Source organism: Musa acuminata, chromosome BXJ1-8 (assembly GCF_036884655.1).
Source record: "Musa acuminata AAA Group cultivar baxijiao chromosome BXJ1-8, Cavendish_Baxijiao_AAA, whole genome shotgun sequence".
Taxonomy (NCBI): Eukaryota; Viridiplantae; Streptophyta; class Magnoliopsida; order Zingiberales; family Musaceae; genus Musa; species Musa acuminata.
In genome coordinates, this window is record NC_088334.1 from 28,104,120 (window position 1) to 28,119,725 (window position 15,606).

The window sequence follows — 15,606 nt, forward strand, 5'->3', positions numbered from 1 at the left end:
TCGTGGTAGAGGAGGGCTCGGGGTGGAGGGTTCGACAACGCGATGACTGCGAGGTTGTGATAAAGAGGGGCTTGGGCGGAGGAGGGTCTTGTAACACTAACAATAGTGTAGTTGTGGTAGAGGTGGGCTCGGGGCGGAGGGTTTGACATGCTAAAGGCTTATGCTAAAGAAGGGTTTGGTTGGATGCTGAGGCACTTAACGTTGATCCTGTCAGAATTCGTGAGGAAGAAGGATTCCGGATGCCTCCCTCTTGCGATGAGAAATCTTGATTTCACGATGCCTTTGCTTGGCTCGCGTTGAGGAAGAGTTTGACATGCTATCTTGTATCCAACTTAATTAAAAATAAAAATTAAAAAAGGATTCGTGTCTAATTGTGTTGATGATGAATCCTTGTCCGATACATGTCGAACACAGATACGCCACTGAATCCAGCATGTCCGTGTTTCATAGGCTGTAAGGCTTATGCTTATGCATGCTTTGTGAATTTTAGAAATTGTTTCATAATGTTCTTGAGATGATGCAAATGTAGGTTTACTAGAAAGTTAGAATTTATCAACCATGATTCTCTACTTAAGAAAATATTTTTTGGAATTATTAGAAACATTAACTTGATTATTGAATTATTAAACTAAGATTTTCGTGTGGCAAGTATGGTTTAAACGTTATTTATGATATTGTTAGTGAGTGGAAGGTGTAAACGGTGATTTAAAAAGGCGCTCGGGCGAGGCGAGGCGAGGCCCGAGCGCCTCGCTTCATTTCCAGGCGGTACACTTCAAAGAGGCGTCGCTTGGGCGTTCGTTCGAGCCCAGGCGTCGGGCGCTTTGGGCGAGCGCCTGGGTTAAACCAGGCGACCGAACCAGCGTTTGAGGTCTGGTTCGGTCTTCGGTGCTTTAGTTGGTTCGATTGAACCAACTAAAGCACCGATATCAGCGTGACTTCCCCAACCCTAACCCTGCTCGCCGTTCACGCTACTGCCGCCGCTGCTTGCTGCGGCTACTGCTGTCGCCGCTCTCGCTACTGCTGCTCGTTGCTACCGCTGCCGCTCCCACTGTCGCCACTCGCCGCTCCCGCTCCTGCTGCCGCTGCTACTATTGCCACTGTCTCTACTCGCCGCTTCCGCTCCCGCTCCCACTGCTGCTGTCGCTGCTCGCTGCTACCGTTGCCATTGTCTTCGCTCGCCGCTTTCGCTCCTGCTCTCGCTGCTCGCTGCTGTTGCTCGTTGCCGTTGCCACTATCATCGCTCGCTACCGTTGCCACTGTCGTCGCTCGCAGCTGCCACTCCCGCTCTTCTCAGTCAACACCCTCGGTCTTCCGACTCTTCCCTTACACTCTTTGATAGTATACTGTTAACAGTATACAGTATACAGTTAACAGTATATAATATACTGTTAACTGTATACGAGTAATAATATTTGTATTTATTAGATTAATTTAATAGCATATTTTAATTTAAAAATTTAAATAATTATATTTATTAATTATATTATATATTTTTATATTTTAGCGCCTCACTTCGCTCGAGTGAGCGCTTGGGCGAGCACCTAGCGCATTGGGCGTTTTTGGACCTTGGCGTATTTTGGTGCATTGGGCTCTTTTTAAAAGAAATATGATCCCAAAATAACCAACAAAGAGAATCAATAAGTAAATAAAACACAAATCTAAAGCAAAACTCATAAGATTTATGTGATTTGGCACCCTTTACCTGTTGGGAAACCTTAATAAAGCATCATATGCGCAGTGGAAGAATAGAAAACAAAATTGGTTCCCAAAGATTCAATACCGGATTGTCGTGCGAAGATTGATGCGTGAAAAATCGTAAAACCGAATACTGCCTAACACGTGTGAGATGATTTACCTAGGGGAGATCATATATCCCCGGAAATGCAGATCCAACTGTATGGATGAAGGAGGTTAGATGTCCTCTTCTCTAGTGGTGATCCACACGACAGATGAGGCGGTGATGCTCCTCCTTTTGCAATGCGAATCGTCGTAGTCTTCACGCACCACCTCACAATAATGATCAAGAAGGGCCGGCACCTTCTTGCTGCCTTCTTGCACCACTAAGAGGGATGTCGACTAAGGAGGAGAGGGAGGGAGGAGAATAGGAGGTGACAACCAAAAATGTCTAGCCTATGCCCCTTTGGTTCCCTCGTATTTATAGAGGTCCTTGTCAACTTAACCCTAATCGATCCTATCCTATTAGGTACTAGATCTCTATCCAACTACCCAAGCCTCTTGGATTAATGGATCTCTATCTGATAATCACTATTTGCTCTTATTAGGTCTCATCCAAAGGATCCAATGATACAGAGGCTTATTGGATATCCAATAAGTCTAGGGCTCGACGGATATCTCATATCCAAACCTTTACTCGTTACAACATCTACCATATGTGTGTGACCCTTCAGGTTCAATACTGAGCTGGCCGTGAGTCGCACTTATCAGAACTCCTTCTGACTTAGTAAAATATTATCTTTATAATAATTCACTTGACTTATCGACTATGGATGTACTAGACCACTACACCATAGTCCCCAGACGATACAGGAGGATCTAATCCATCGGACCTATCTGCCTTTAGTTACCGTGTATCTATAGTCCCTCATCCATCTAATATCCCAAAGCCTCACTTTAATCTGATTCTCCCGGAGAACTCCTTTATCTCTCAATTCGAATGACCCTAGTCAGAGATTTGCCTAAGCGAAAATACATAGGATATTCCTCTCATGACACCGAGAGTGGATGATCCTCTTTCGACACTCAATTGCACTCGTAAGGTTGGCTATTATTCCCGATGACCGGTTGTGCTAGATCTGGAACTTCCAGACCTATAAGTTCGGTATCAAAGAATGGAGTACTCATACAGGGCATCCTTGGTGTCTCAAGTCTAAGGACCAGACACACAACTGAGACTATGAAATTGCTATCTGACAATGAGGTATTATTAATCATCCAGTATTTCGTAAACGGATCAATTAGTGAACTCGTTCTCTAATGAGCACTTGCACTATATCCCTAGTGTTCCCACACAAGCAGCTCTGAGACCAACCACTTCCATTATATGGACGAGTATATAGTATATCGGTCTATCCGATTATCTTGATGTCCCTCTCGAATAACATATGGTCAAGAATACTTGGGGTCTGTGTTTACAGGTGAATTGGTCTCATTATCATGATCTCAACTGGGACTATGAAACTGTTATCTGACAATGAGGTATAATTAACCATCTAGTATTTCGTAAACAGATCAATCAGTGAACTCATTCTCTAATGAGCACCTGCACCATATCCCTAGTGTTCCCTCACAAGCAGCTATGAGACCAACCACCTCCATCATATGGATGAGCATATGGTACATCGGTCTATCTGATTATCTCGATGTCACTCTCGAGTAACCTATGGTCGAGAATACTTGGGGTCTATGTTTATAGGCGAATTGGTTTCATTATCATGATTTCATCATAATCTAATTCCGATTGTACAAATCCATGAACATCATAATATATGCAACAGGCAACATAAAGTGAGAAAATACCAATAATAATAATAAGCAAAAAGACTGTATAGCGTATTACACGTGCCATCACTTACGTGATTGGCTTGCAGGGCACCTGTAACTAGCATTGCATATGTCCACTAGCAAAACCAAATCCTTTACCATGGAGTCAATCTTGATCTTGGACCCATATCAGTCCTTGATTGGATTGGTATAGGTTTGATATGTCAAGTTAATTTTGAATTGGATTGAACAAAATTGGTCCAGCTCAACAAATATCCATTAGTATGTACTAGTTTGATCGGTTTCTAATACTGAGTTCTTTATGTTGTAGGCATAATTATAATACATGGAATATAAACACTCTTCCGAGTTAATCTAAAACATTCCTACAGTCCTTATATACCATCTAAGGAATCCTAAGAATTCTCACCCTAATTATATATAGAAAGAAAGAAAAAGCCTTAGAGCTTTCAAAGTGCATCTTATATATGTTTGTTGCACTAATTACGCACCTTATAGAGCATATAATCTTTAATTTCTAAAAATCTCACTCTCCAAGTGTAAAATCCTTATTGATACAGTGAATGGTGAGTATTGAATGCTTCCGAATTCCAAGATAAATTCTAAGCCTAAACCTATGGAATTTCAAGAAGATGGTTTGTATCTTGTGATGACTATTAAGACTCCAAGCCACCAAGATACAAAGTAGGGATTTTAATTTCGAATAATATCACTCGTATCGAGCGATATGTATCGATTTGCCAACAGACTGGTAAGCGGATCACCCGCTACCTGGTGGTACCGTCGATTGGGGTTGCTTCCGCCCCGTTACTACCCTAAATCAGTTCCGCTACCGGGTGGTATTAGTTGAGGGAGAGCTGAGGGAGAAGAAAGAAGAGGGAGAAGAAAATGGAGAACCTCGAGATTCGACACCACTCTCCCTTGACGATCCTGATCCGTTGCCGCCCTCCCTCGCCGAACGCCACAGATGAGATGTCGCTTCCTCATCTGAGGTGACGAGGCCTTGGCATCGTCGGTGACTTCTCATCTGTGCTGGGAGAAGAAGCCTCAGCGACGTCGCTGGGAGAAGAAACAGAGCGTCGTCGAGGCGATATTTCTTCTCTCCATGTGGGCAGAAGAAACGAGGCGACAAGGCGATGACGTCGCCTCGTTGCCCTTTTTTACACGGGGAGAAGGAAACCTGGGTTTCTTCTCCCTGCGCGAGCAGAAAAAGGAGGCGACATCGTTGTCTTTTTGTTAACACACACACATATATATATATATATATATATATCAAGTGGTACACCTTGGTGTACCGCTCGGTTTTTTTAACTTTGAACCGTTCGAAACTTCGGTACGGTATGAAATTACGATCCTTGATATAAAGTACCATGAATTTATTATGTATTGCAATTTCTGCTTGGCTTTTAGTAAATTGTGGTGTATTAAATTAGGTGGTTGAGTCATTCAATGTACAAGCCAACTATAAAAGGCGAGGAGCGGAAGATTGGTAGGGCATTCTAGTTTTGAATAATATTAAACTTTGTATCTTTGAGCTTTTAGCTCTTGGTTATCTCTTGAAAAGAGGGAGTTCTCTTTTATTCTCTCGTATTTTACTTCTTTTTCTCACCCTCTTCTCTTCTATTCCTTTTGTTTCACATTATTTGGTATCAGAGCCTTGCTACACTCTTGAAGTACTTCCTAGTTTCTTTTTATGGCAACTAGAAGGGATAGAAGACGACAGGGCGAAAGAATGATGCAACCAGATAGAGTCTTAAACTATGGTTATGCAAGTAAAGGATTCGAGGGCATGAGTCCCTTTGCATCCAGAGAAGCTATAGGAGACTTATCCGTGGAGAAGTTTTTTCGTGCAAATGACAACATCTAGATTGACTTGTTGGAGTTCCATGGTCGATTTTAATATGGAGAGTTTCTTGATTGACTCAGTGCCGTTGAGAAATTCTTTGAGTACGAGGAGATAATCAAAGACCAAAAAGTAAAATTAATTGTTATAAGGCTTCGAGGTTATGCTTCAATATTGTGGGACAAGGTGTAAGAGATGCACCTTCGGAAAGGGAAGATAAAAATTTTATCTTGGGAGAAGATGAAATCTCGACTATGTAAGAATTTTCTTTTATTTAATTATGTTCAAACTCTTTTTTCATAATTTAATAATCTTCAACGAGGGACCAAAATCGTCATCGACCACATTGAAGAATTCTACAAGTTTATGACTTGAAATAACGCTCAAGAGATGCAAAATCAACTCGTTGCAAGATATGTTGGCAGCCTACGAGATATGATTCAAGATGAAGTGGAGATGCAATGACTATGGAGGTTATCTGATGCTTACCAATTAGCACTAAAAGTTGAAGCAAAACTAGCTAGAAGTGGAGCAAAGAAGTATTTCAGTGTTCCTTTGCATTCTTTTTTTAAAGCTGACTCTGCTCATTATAATGCTAGTGGATCAAAAGCTAGTGGAATCATGAAAAATGCATGCAAGCTAACTCTTACTAGCCATGGAGGACAACCTAGTTGTACTCATCACTTTTGTACTTGCTTCACATGCAAACAAGTAGTGCAAGATGCACGAGTCAACTTTGTGAAATATGAAGATGCTAATAGATTAACTTGAAGATCTTGAAGAACTAAAATGAAGATCCTAAGGAGGTTAATGAAGAAATTACACCTGAAGAAGGCGAGTGCTTAGTAATTCATAGAGCGCTTTCTACTTCTAGGAGATGATTATGATGAAGAATGCTTACGAAATAGTATTTTCAAGTTATACTGTAAGTCTCAAGGTAAAGTCTGTTATCTTGTTATAGATGGTGGTAGTTGCGAGAACATTATGTCTCAAGATATAGTGGACAAGCTTAACTCATGACAGATCCATATCCTAAACCATAATAGATTGCATGGTTTAAGACAAGCAATGAGGTACAAGTTACTAATCAATGCTTAGTTTATTTTCGATTGACAAAATTTATAAAGATGATGTATGGTGTAGTGAAGTAACAATGGATGTTAGCTATATGCTTTTGGGAAGACCATGGCAATATGATAGGTGTGTTATCGATGATGGTAGAAAACACATCTATACTTCGAACTAAATGGAGTAGAATTGTACTTTTGTCATGCAAAGAGGAGTTTGCTTTCAAACCTTTAACCCAAAGGAAAGGAAATAACTTCCTCACCTTAAATAAGTTCTCAAGAAAATCAATGACAATGCTTAAAGGATTGAATTTCCTCCCAATGTTCGCACTCACTCCACCTTCAACATCTAAGATTTATCAATTTATCATGACAATAATGATGGCAACTCGTAGACGAGTTCTTTCTCACCCGGGGATGATGACGTAGTGCATGGTGAGGATTGAATGCTCCCAAATTTAAAGCTAATAAATTCCAAGCCAAAATCTATCAAATTTCAAGAAGATGGTTTGTTTCCTATGATGTATATTAAAGTTTCAAGCCACTAAGAAACAAAGCACCATGAATTTATTATGTATTGCAACTTGTGCTTGTCTTTTAGTAAATTGTGGCTTATTAAATTACGTGATTGTGTCATTCAATGTACAATTAAGTATCACTTCAATAGATAATAAGATGAGAAAAAATCATTTAAAATGGTATGACAATGTGCTTAGAAGATATCCGGATGCAATAGTCAGAAAAGGTGAAATGATTAATGTTAGTGGAACAAGAAGAGGTAGAGGAATACTCAAAGAACTTTAATAGAAACTATAAATAAAGATTTAAGCATTCTGAACTTAACTAAATATATAACTTTTTACAGATCTCAATGGTGGCAAAAGATCCATGTAACGGACTTTAAATAATTGGGACTTTACGGTTTTTTGTTGTTGTAGTCGTTAGTCATTCAATGTACAAGCCATTTATAAAAGGGAAGGAGAGGAAGATTGGTAGGGCATTCTACTTTTTGAAACCATATCAAACTATGTATTTTTGAGCTGTTAGCTCTTGATTATCTTTTGAAAAGAGAGTTTTCTTTTATTCTATCATATTTCACTTTTTTGTCTCACCCTCTTCTCTTCTATTCCTCTTGTTTCACATCACTTGTTGATCAAGCAAACTTGGCAACGGAGTTTCCTTTCAAGGAATATTGTTAGTTAAGGATTCCAAAATTACATGTCAATATTAATAATATCCACTTTAAAAAGTATTTCTAAGCATTTTGAGTTTCCAACAGAAAAAAGAAAAAAATAAACAGTGCAATGCACAAGGTTCTTGCTACTATAGGGTATAGAGAGAGTCCCTATACACAACCTTACTACAAACAAAGCGATTATTTTTACAAGTTCAACTTTGGTTACCTAGTTTGCAAAAGAGCAATCTTACTGTGACACCAAGGTCCATCGTCTAAAAGAGGGTGGCCGATGTAGGTAGGGTATATATACACAATCTTACCTTTGCAATTAGAGAGTTTTTATTTGCTACTCAAATCTTGGTCACTTAAATGGCACAATGATAAACTTACTGTGACACAGAGTTCGATCCTATAAAAACATTTTGAGCTTCCAATAACAAACTTAGAAAATTCATTGACCTTCAAGCTTATTAGAGTTGTACAGTTCCAATTTATTGTCCAACATTTATAGAAGTGATCGTAGCACTAGACGTAGTAGGAACTAAGCCGGTGATGTTTCTTGATTTACAGAGGTTTCCTTGATTCTTTCCTTGGCATGAAACCTTTCACCTCAATCTCTCCACATCACTATCAACAAACTTTTTCCTTTTAAAATTGTTTACACCTGTGAAGTTATTCATGTCACCTTTTATTGTTTCCATGAAAAAATGGAACTTGTTGTAGTTACTAACCATGTTTTAAACCCCACACTTTCTGTAATCAATCTTTGGGAGACCAAAAAGCCCAAAGAATTCTTTTGTATCTTTGGAACATAAGCTACATTAAATATTTTGATCTTTAGTATATTGACATCCAATCACTCAAATTTGATTATAAACTCATTCCTTCATTAGGTGACTTCAAAATAATCTTTTCTTTCTTGTAGCATATGTGACTAACACATGTAGAATCTAAATACCAATCATTTTCAAATGCTATATCTTTACCTTTAGGAATTCCGTAGATATTTCCATCACTATCAGGTAACAACCATGAGAGAATATTCATTATTCTTATTGTCTTCTCTTATCTTGCTTTTATGGACAACAATACCTGATTTTTCCAAATCCTTGCATTTATTGTATTAAACATCATCCAAAGATCTTATTATCTATCTTCCTATCTTGATGAGATTCACCCTTAATAGTTGATCAGTGCCTCATCATTTATATTGGCAATGTTATCCTTTTATTGGGTAGTATGAGATACCAAAGTTTCTTGTGCTTGTAATATAGTCATTACTTTTTATTATGCAGTGGTGTTGTTACAAAATTTTCATATTAATAAGCGAGTGATGTGAGAAGGATATATTTTTTTTATCGATCTTCACATCAACTTTTCTTAGTTAATCTACCTTTGAATTCTTATAAATGCTCAACTAGATATTCACCTTTTCCATCCTTAGCATGTATAATATTTTGCTTTAGATCCAACTTATAGTCAACTTTTCATTTGGATTATTATTTTCTATATATTCCAAATAACTACATGGATCTCACCATCAGTAACATTATTAATAATGTTATATGTAATGTTTTCCATAATTTTTCTCAAGCTCCTCTATAGTCGTTTATATTTTCAAATTTACTTGCATCCCTTTTATACTTTCGTGAAGTCTTGTTGATCAAGAATATTGTTCATCTTATTTTATTTTAGATGAAACTAATTTTCATTTAAAATAAAAAAAGAAATACTCAGCATGTTTGTTCAATGTCTACTTAAATTTTAAAAATTTGACTTTGTTATGACTGTTGATGAAATTGGATTCGATAATAACCAATAAAAGGAATAACTAAATAAATAAAATGCAAACCCAAAATTAGTGCATATAAGATTTGTGGTTTAACACACTTTGTCAATATTTACACATTGTACTTTCTATTTTCTTCACTATGTGGAAGAAGAATCACAATATAAGAGAAGCACTTTAGAGATAACGAAAATCAGTCTTTTGTACAATCTCTTTTGTATTATGAAGAACTCATGCTTTCCACATCTAAAAAAACACAAAGAAAAGAAAAAAAAGGACGAGGAACTTTCATAGTTTTTTCTGCGCATGTGTCTTGCACTCTCACCACACAAACACACACATAGAATTTATAGAGCATCTAATTCTTACTTTTGAAGGAACCTTTTTTTCTTCAAGTAAAGGGACGTTCCATATATAAAATCTTTATTGAATCTTAAAGTTAAAGTCATATAAAAAATAATCTAATAATTCAAATAATTTCTTTGTAGATAATACAATATTAATGGAAGGACGATCCAAAATGTACCATAAAGCTACTCCTTAAAACCTGAAAAATATATGTGATACTATTCTTTCCTAATTTACATTATATTTGCTAAAATTATACTAAATTGATATTTATTTCTAATTTATAAACCCTAATCTAACTTTTTTCTATTTTCTAGGTTTTTTGGTGGGGTTTTTTCATGATTTTAGGCATACCATCGATATGCCCCGGCGTATCGTCAGTACGCTTCTGTACATACCGTACAAAGTAGGAATCGATATATCGATATGGACTGAAATTGCAATCCTTGATTAAAAACCTTATGAAGATGTTGCTTTTCATTATCTACAAGTAATTCTTCTTACCATGCACAAATTAACGGTCAAACTGAAGTTGTCAATCGAAGTTTAGGAAATCTTCTAAGAAGCTTTGTGGGCAAAAACATTCATCAGTGGGATCATTTTGAAGTTGTGTATGACCAAAATCCTATAAATCCTGTGGACTTGACCCCTCTTTATGATATTTATCATTTTAGTGAAGATGTAGAGGAGTGAGTAAAGATCACCAAAAGGTTGTATGAACAAGTTTGAGACAAGATTTTTAAGCAATTTGCGAACTACATGAAGAGTACTAACAAGCATCAAAAGCATATTGAATGTCAAGAGGGAGACTTAGTTGTTCACCTTCGAAAGGAATAGTTTCTTTAAGGAAAGTATAGTAAACTTCATCCTAGAGTCATGGACTTTTCAAAGTTTTACAACATATTGGTAAAATTGCATACTCTCGATAGTTATGGTATCTTAAATATTCAGTAGTGTTGCTGATCTTTCCCTTTACCATGGTGAGAATAATAGTCAAGACAGGAGGACAAGCATTCTTCAAACTTTGAATCAAGATAAGTATGATAATCACACTAATTTCTTAGTTTTTCAATAAATCAGGCCTACCCATTTCACACTGATTCTGAGATATTTATGACATGAATTATATATCATTGGAAAGCTTATTGAGTTAGGAATCTAAGATATTTTACATAATTCGATTAGAAGGTTTTTAGAGAAAGTTATTCTCGGTTCTCTTTACAAAGGTTCTGATATGTGTTTTATCAAGCTTGGAAGAAAGTTCTTACACACCTTTGGAGTCCCTACCTTTAATTATTCTATGATTCCTTAATTAGTCTTCATTATTTTAAATATTGGACTGGTGAAGAAATTAATCACTCATGCTTGGAGGGTTATTCAAAGCCTATCACTGTATATAACTCTATATCTCTTTCATGGATTCCTTAGAGTGGTCAGTTTCTAAGCCATATATCCCTTTGATGGACTCCTATGAGTGATGATGTCTGTATCCCCCGAGTGTTGCCTTGGGTGCTGAGCTTGTTTATCTACCATTCAATATCCATCCTGTCCATCCCGACATTAGAGCCCTCATGGGGGTGTATACAAAAAGGATGTGCATTCAGCTCCTTGGTCATATTTGGACTTTAAAAAAAAGCAACAGGAGCCACAAATGATAAGATTCAAAGACTCCTAACCATGGAATCATATTTGAGTGACCAAGAGCTAGTATACTGATTAATTTCTAAAGTGACACACAGTAGAGGACATGCCAGGACAGTTTAAGTTTAGCAAGTTAAACTTTATTGAAAATGACTGCAGTATAGTTACTGAAAACAAGCATCCAAAGTCCTACTTAATATTGAGTATATAGGAATTTGAATATGACTGTTTAGTGAAATTAGTTATCCATGCAAATCCAAGACTGATTGGTCTTAAGAGTAATTTGAAAGTGACATAACTTTAGATTTTGGTAAATCTATTTTAACAATGTAATCTTACATCTATTCTCTATTTTCGTATTTCATATAGGATTTGAAAGTGACAAAGTGACATAATCTTACAATGTTTGGACTTTTATTTCTCCCTTCCTTTCTAAAGCCTATTTTCTCCGTTCATGAACTTGCTTAAAAAGCTCAGTCTATGTGATTCTATAATATTCAAATTTTTTTGTACTCCTTGATAGATGGGCAAATGATTTCAAGATATTTGTAGGTTTTTGACTTGATGAACTTGACCCAAGATATTTATTTTTTAATAGACATATATAGAAGTCTCTCCCTTGTATATGTATGTGTACATAGGCTACTTATGTTGCATTGCTTATACACATTGCTGTTGAAAATAGTAGTAAAAATTTGTTGAAACTTGAAAGTGAAGCTTAATTTGATATTGATTTTTTCTAACAATTTAGTTCGGTTTAAATTTCTGTAAAATAAATATTTTCTTGCCATCTTCTATGTTAATTTTATGCTAACTACTTGATTAGGTTTGTATTTGTGAGTTGGGTGAGTCCTCTTGTAGGTATACATATTGTTGATGAATCTCATTACTTCACAACCAATCAAATGAATGTTTTTCTCATGGACCATATTGGGAATGTTACCCTTTCTCGCATGTACTTTGTTGTCTGTGTAATGCTGCTGGATATTTTCAACAACCAGCCCTTTGATCTTCAAAGCTGATTCAGCATGTCTCTTACCCGTAGGAGTGTCCAGATGAGGAAGGCTGCAAATAATCATAATTTGACAGTCTTAGTATGATACAAAAATTTGTAAATTTCTAGCTTATGTGCAAGAAATATCCAGTTCTACTTCAGAAGTTAGTTAATCTAGTGTGGTTTAGGTCAGAACTTGTTCTGTTAAGACTGTTGCATAGCATCTGCCACATCACCCAAAAAATCATGGAAGTCATGCAAGTTATGGACTTCCATGACAATTCATTATAGGAAGGCGATTTTGAATGGAACTTCTGACCAAAGGAACCATGATTGGTAAGATTGATGTTGGCTTTGCTCTGTTTCCCCCAGTTAAAGAATTGTCAAAGCTAACTTTGCAGAACCTGATCACTGTAGATTAAGCAAGATTTTCCAAAGGGCTGATATGATACCAATTGGGAATTAAATCCTTGTGTCTTGAAACTGGTGTTACAAGTTAGTATACCACCTGGTATATTAAAACTTGTACTGGACCAGTAATTAAATTCTTGGTAGCATTAGATAGCTCCTGTAACAGTCTCTATATTAGTAGGGTAAAACTGCAGATGTTGATCCTTCACAGACCCCTTATTAGTGACAGCCTTGTTCACTGGTCCATCCTTTCCTGTTGATGGAAAAGTAAATTTAGATAATCCAACAGGGATTGAGGTATCAAGTCCTAATTCTTTTAGATACATATTGGACTTTAAGTTCCCATGCTTGCTATCCCATTAGTGACATTACTATTCTCAGCATGCTTTCTGATGCACTATTGTACAAGTCCATTGGCAGGCTTGAGCCCCTTCAATTTAACAAGGATAAGGCTATTCATGCTAATAGCTTAGGATGTGTCTTCCTTTACTTTCTTGATATTCCTTTCTAATTCATGCAACCTTGAGAAAACATGTGAACATGACGTAGATAATACACTCATTGTTTGTTTATTTTCTTTTCATATTATTGTTTCTTTGCTCTTCATGATCCTATAGTAGTTCGAATTTCCAACACCTGTAGTAAGTATAGAGGTTTCATAAGCAGCATAATATTGAGCAAAAGTTGTGGAGAACTTATTTTTACTGATATATAGGTGTATATAATTGCATTAGGATCAATAAACCACTAAGTCTTCATTTGAGCAACTCATGCAAAAAATTACTAGTATGTTGACAATGGTTTTATCCTTTTTGGGCATGCTTTTCCCTGGTCACAATGGCACAACCAAAATTCTACAGCATGAGGTTCATGTTGGTTGACACAAGAAACCATGGTTATAAGGGCATGTCAGCATATCATCATCATGGCTTGAAATTCCTATGGTTTAGATTTAACTTCAAGATGAGCAATTTGAAATAGTTTTGTGGCAAAAGGTTTTTCTTTTAAGTGAATTCCAACCACTACATGGTTAATTTGTTTTTACCTCGTATAGTACATGGTATTGGATAACTGCTATCACCGACTCATCCAAATTGAAGTATAGAAAACAGTGTTGGTCTATGACCAACTATCACCATCATCAGGCATATATCTAAACCAAAGCGAAGTCTTTAAATTTCTTCAAGTGATATTTGAACTTTTCACCTCTTAGTGGACATTTGCTATGTCCAAGAATGCTATGTTAGTATCACATGCATCCTACTTCGAAATGGTGACTTAATGTTCAATATTTTCACTTACTAATATCATATTATGCAAATACATCACTTTCTGTAGAGATGAAAATATGGCAAAAATATACCCTTCTATTCCCTCAGTAATATCTGTCTGGAAAAGGATATAGATGAATATGTGTGAGCTTTTTTTCTGTGAACTCACAAACTTAATCTGATAAACTAATCACTTGAGGCATCTGATCATCATTTATTGGCCAAGGGCCTTGTGAATTTAAGACCAATCCAGTTGATTTTGAGGTGTCAAGGGCCTCATGATCATTACAATTATCCAAACGATTATTAAAAGTTGACCACTTTCTTTTCTTCCCAAAATGAAAATGTTTGCTCTTCAATGGTATGAAAAAAGCATGTCTAGTTCAAGTGCTGTTATGTTGGATTCGTCATTATGTTCATGGATTTTACACAAATCACAGTAATTTCTTTGCTGATAATTTTTTGCTGTATGTCAATATTTATTGGAAGCATTGCTTTTCTTTATTCCCATTACTAATTGGCATTCTCCATTACTAGTTGGAGATGAAACAGGTCTTTTTGCTGGTCCACCTTTCACTCCGTTTCATCTCATTTTTACCATGGGTTGATATCAGACATTACTTGAGCTGCACAACCATAAAATCAAATTTTTGCACTCGGTATGATATGAAGGAGGAACACCTTTTCCTGGCCAGGATAGCGACTGTCGATGTTCTCTACCTTGTTCAATAACGTGGATTTGGAATATTCTATATTTTGCCATTAAGTATACAAAGTGTACATAGATTAACAGGTCAATTTAGTTTTTTTTTTTTTTTTTCGTTTACTCAAGTCTGTGATAAAACATGTCTTCTTCAGCAATGAAAGAATTCATGGATGTAAATTAAAGATTCAATAAAAATTCATGCCTGAGTCAGATTTTGCACTTAATTTAGTTAATCCATTCCTTGTGAGTTGGTAAACAGTGGTTAGATGTATTCCTGGGGGGTTTTTTGCCACCTTAATTGTTCTGTAAGTGTAATTGTACGCAAGGATTTCAGCTGCATTGCTTTTCTATAACCACTCTTGACAGCAAAAGTTTTCTTCGGCAGCAAGCATCAGCATAGTATAATGGTATACTAAAGGTGATGTTGGAACTCTTGCATAGAATAGCTTCGGATGAGACATCTCCCATTAGGATGGTTTTTAGTATTCAACTGAATCTCAGTGCAGTGCTGTGTTTTTATTAGAACATTTGTAGGATCTTACCTAATATATTTTTTGCAGTGCTTTACAAAGTAAAATATGATACATGCTGGTCTCTTTCAAATTTTGAACAGCGATCCAATTTGAAGCGGAGCCAATGAGTTTAAGAGTTATGTGCGAGAAATGTGTGGTTGCAGAACTTTCGACCTCTCGTTTCGTAAGTCGACAAGATTAGGAGTGACTAAAAGGGTTTGATGGGTGTACTATTGATCAATGGTTTGGGTTCAATGAAATTAATAGGTAATTTTTCAACGCTCCATTCCCCTGTGCTATTTACTCCCTTGCTCAAGGGCATGCC

General features: G+C 36.5%; 1 protein-coding gene across 1 annotated transcript in view; it reads left to right on the forward strand.

Annotated features, from left to right (window-relative positions):
- The window catches only part of LOC135587692 (probable histidine kinase 3), a 30,472-nt gene extending 15,479 nt beyond the window's left edge, over positions 1-14,993 (forward strand). Inside the window, exon 12 of the mRNA XM_065079371.1 lies at positions 14,601-14,993. The gene's annotated coding sequence lies outside the window, so the exon portion shown is untranslated. The remainder of the gene's footprint in view (positions 1-14,600) is intronic.
- The last annotated feature ends 613 nt before the right edge of the window (positions 14,994-15,606 follow it).